The sequence below is a fragment of the Rhagoletis pomonella genome, unplaced genomic scaffold, assembly GCF_013731165.1.
Source record: "Rhagoletis pomonella isolate Grant_MI unplaced genomic scaffold, Rhpom_1.0 Rhpom_scaffold_00321, whole genome shotgun sequence".
NCBI classification, from domain to species: Eukaryota; Metazoa; Arthropoda; class Insecta; order Diptera; family Tephritidae; genus Rhagoletis; species Rhagoletis pomonella.
Window position 1 is genome coordinate 45282 of NW_023458875.1, and position 4949 is coordinate 50230.

Below are 4949 nucleotides of genomic sequence, written 5' to 3' on the forward strand. Positions count from 1 at the left end.
CTGAGTGATTTAGCGGACATAAAGCTAAGACGATTACTAAAATTTGTCAACTCCACATACTGTTTTGTGTTTAACAATTTTAATGTTTTCAAACCTTGGTAGCCATACCTAAAAATATGGTTAAAATTTTGAAATTGTCGTAGATTTTTTGTTTGGTTCGTACAATAAAAATAAAGGGGTTCCCATAAAAAATTTTGAGCGGAAAATGGCACACGACAGCAGGGCAATTCTGGCTAAGATAGTTGCAAAGCCTTTTGTTAAACAATTGAAAGACAGTAGGCAAGATAGTTTGAAGTTTTTTTTTTTGTTATTCTGGCACGAAAGTCTTACAAAAAAGGCTTCCATGCCAAGTTTCATGGTGAAAAGCTCTTTTGACAGAAAGCTCATGAACATGTTCCTAAATAAGATGTATGTACATCATTTTGCTCGAGTAAGCAAAGTACTAGAGATCAGAGGCTCGCATACTCGGGCAACGAAATTGTTTTTTCATATTTCTAATATATTTCTTATTTTTTTAATGTAAATTTGGATTGATTTAAAAACCGAAAATATTTTTAGTGACTTTAATTTCAGTTGTTTTTCACAAATTTCCTTTTAATTTTAAGACTTTATTTGTTTTTTAATTTAGTTTAATTTTTGGAAACTTACGTATTTTATGTTTTTTTTCCTTTTTAATAATTTCTTTTTATTAAATTTTTTTTATTGTTTTAAAAAGAAAAATATGTATTTTTATTATTAAGCAAAATAACGCTAAGATCTTCTCGTTAGCAGGTCACTCAATTAGTCTTTGGAAAGACAGAAAAGAGGTTACAATAAAGCAGAAAGCTTCAAAAAAGGGTTCAAGCTGAAATTTTAAACCCACTTTTCCATAGAATCATGTCTTTATATCAAATTTTTCTAATTTTTTACTTTACATCTGTCAAATTTGAGTCGGTGAGCTTGATTTTGACCCAAAGTATAATTTCTTCCTCCTAGTTAAGCATTTTAAGCGATATCAAAAATGACGTTTACCTTAGCCTTCTTTTAATGATTAAAACCAATGCGAATATGGCCCGCCCAATACTTTTCGATAGAGAGAGATGAGAGCAGGTAAAAAATTACATGGAAAAACGTTAACAGGAATTAAATCCTTAGAGGCCTAAATTGTGAAGTAATTAATGTCGCCGTCTCGGATTTTCGTTTGAAATTTTTGTTAGCTACATGATCCCAACTTTTTCTCAAACTTTTTGCTTTAAATAACTTATGTTTCATATTCCATTCCAATAGCATTTCGTTAACGACAACGCTATTTTACCTCGCTTGGTAGTAATTTTTTCTTCCATTTGCATGAACATTATATCACTCATGCGTACACCTATCGCTTATCACTTTCTTTGTTAAGCAATATTTTTTATCACTTTTTAATATTTCACATTAGCATTGTTGTAAGCCAACGTCATGCACGGGCCTCACAAACTCACTTCCGATGATCAATTTTAACCCACAAATGCCGCCGGGCAAGTAAACTGTGTCATAACGTCATGATCATGAGCCAAATTTACACACAGTATCGCATTTCAATTGGTCCACTTAGCATTTGCACTTAAACTTCATATACATACATATACATACATAGTATAGTATGCACTCACTTATAAAAATGGCTATGCATCTAAATATCCGCGAAATACACGTTTTCAGTCTCGCGAACACTCTGGCACTGAATGCCACAAACGAATGCTGAACTTGAAATTTGCTATCCAAAGCGGCTTTTACGCTCAACTGCCTCAATTTTCTTAGAGTTTACTTCTTTCAGGCATATTTACTGTACATATATTTAAGTACCTACATATGTAAGTCTGCATCTTTGCTGGGAGCGCCGCTTTCTTGACGCAATCAAACGCCAATTTTCTTATGCCCAACTCGTGTCCAATAGTGGAGAAAGCGGCGGAATATGTTTATGAGCATACATTTGTATGAAAACTGGTCTTTCGGCAGAGCAAACGGACTCTCATTGAAACTGGTTTGTCTCTTTTAACTGCGGAAACTGTTTAGATTTGTTATCAAAGTTTTGTTAGACATGATTTTCGTTTGTAGTAGATAACTGTTATTTTGGGTTGATGATCTAGTGAAGAGGTTTATAGTTGTATGCTCTCGTAATACTCATAAGCCGCATAACATAACTGTTTCGACATACATAGGTACATACATATGTACATACATACATAAATAAATGCGGAAGTAAAACGTTTACCTGGATTTGCATATACATATGTACATACTTATGTAGGTACAAACAATTCCTTTTTTTTCACATATTGGCGGGCCCTATAAAAGGTCTCTACAGATTTTTAACACTTTGTATTTGATGCCCATACATCTGGCAACATTATTCCAGTTGCGTCAAACTGACTTGCATTCGAAAGGTGACATTTCAGGCTACATCTTCAGTGCAGACAGTTATGTAATTCGTTGGTCGTGCAAAAAGTTATAGTATTGATGCGAAAATGAGTGAAATACCTCAAGATATACCTACACTATGTCGAGCCCTAACCGCCAAAATAACATAAGCGACATTTTTTTCAAAATTTTCTTTTTGATGCAGAAATATTCCTAGAGCATCTAGATGCATTTCTGCATCAAAAATAAAATTTTGAAAAAAATGTCGCTTACGTTATTTTGGCGGTTAAGGCTCGATGTGATGCTTTTTTTGCTATAAAAAGGATAAAGTTAAAGCGCCGCAAAAACATGCCAAAGTGTACGGTGAAAATTATGTGAGTGAACGCCAGTCCCAGGAGTGCTTTATTCGATTCCGTTGCGGAAACTTTTTTTCAAAGCAACGCAAGCTATCTTTCCTGAAGATCGATTACCCTTCACAAACGACTTCAAAGCCTGGATTAATACATTGCTACAACTCGGCGAATTCGAATTCGGCCCTCTACTGCGCATAACTCGACCATTTGAACGAAGCTGTCAAGAAAAAGCGACCAAAATTGGCTAACAGAAAAGAGGAGTGTTCCATCATGACAATGCCAAGCCGAACACGTTTGTTTGTGACTTGGAACAAATTGACGGAACTCTGGCATCCATTTGTTTCGTTTTCTCTTGATGCTAAAAAAAATTGGCCAACCGTAGAGCCGCAGAAAATTACTAGCCCAAGTTTTTCGCCAACTCCAAAGGGTGATTGTATTTTTATGAGTTGTTTTTCATGACAGAAAGACACTCGAAGGTTTGCCATTGCCTGCCGAGCGGCGACCACTATTAGAAAAATACTTTTTTGTTTTTCGATGTTGGGTTGAATCGGGCTTGAGCACAGACCCTTCGGAATGGTAGCGCGCACAGCTAACCACCACACCAAAGCGGCGGCCTTATTAAGTACTTATGTACTTAAAAACGAATTCCCTTTAATATTGTTATTGTACAACAATTAAATACACTACACTAAAAATTATTTTTAACCAAATAACCTGATAGCCAAGCAAGCGTGAACAACCACAATGTTTATTTGTTTTGTTTCAAGTGCACGCGAGTGCTACTTATGACGTCATATGAGTACATATATGCAACAAATCCATACATACATATGCACATGCATACAGGTTAGATGCTTTCAATTTAACTTCATTTATGATTTTGTCAAATTGTTGCACATACCGGAGAACATTCATTTGAGAGTACATATTGTTATGAGAGCAAGCTTTTATTGACACGTTTGGGCACACGTTTGAGCACACAAACAAACATCTGTGTGTGTGGATATTTTAGTTTTATTACGTCTAATAAAAGCATAGACAGACGGCAGCGTTGATCTGGATCAACTCGTTAATTCGGAATCGTCTCGGAAATTAACTGCAGTTGATCCGGATTAAGTCCTAGAATTAAATCCCAAACATAACTCGGATCAAGGGAATTTTCGATGACAACACTGACCAAAACTCAGAGAGCGTGGAATACAGTGAATATGCAAATCTGGCATGGGTAATGTAGTCACCATACTAATTCAGATAAGAATCCAATATAAATCGAATAAGAACTTATTTGAATTAATACGGTGACTGCAGTACCGACGACAAGGTATAGGTATGCCATTAAAGTGGTCCAAAAATGTATGTAAAAAAATAAGGTCGGATTTTTAATGCCGGCACCCCCTAGGATTGTTCTATATCGAAAGAAATATACACCTTTTTTTTATTTTGAAATCAAAAAATATTTAGGGGGTGCTCAAAGCGCTCAAAATTTTCCATGTATTTTATATGGAGAAAAAACCATTTTTCGTAGAAATGGTATAAAACTCTTAAAAATCAATATTTTTCGATTGGAAAACTTTTCTTATCTTCAGGAGATTCCCAGTAATAATACGCAAAACTTTGAGCGCTTTGAGCACCCTCTAAATATTTTTTGATTTCAAAATAAAAAAATAGGGGTATATTTATTTCGATATAGAACAATCCTAGGGGGTGCCGGCATTAAAATTCCAACTTAATTTTTTTGGACCACTCTAATGCCCATGCTAGATTCGCATTTACTTTGTGTATTTTACTTAATTTTATTTTCGTTTGTTTTATTTTATTTCAACATTTTTTATTTTATTATTATTAAATTTAAATTTTTAGAGTTTAATTTTACTAAAAAAGTCAAAAACAACTAACTAAAAACAACTTTAAAAAAATATAGAGGTTATAATTGAATACATAAAACAAAATTAAATGAATATTCTACAGGCCGTGGGATTCGAACCTACGACCTAGCGGCTAGTATATCCGCATTACTGCCGTCTGTCAAGGCACAATTTTGATCAGATCGACTGCGGCGTTAATCCGGATCAACGTTGCCGTCTGTCTATGCTTTAATCAAACTTGGTACGGATGAGAAATCAGTTTTATTGGCGGTATCACCCACTCAGTGCTTTTCTTTAAACTAAATAATCGATTTATACATACATAGCTAATATTTTTAGATTTGTGTAATTT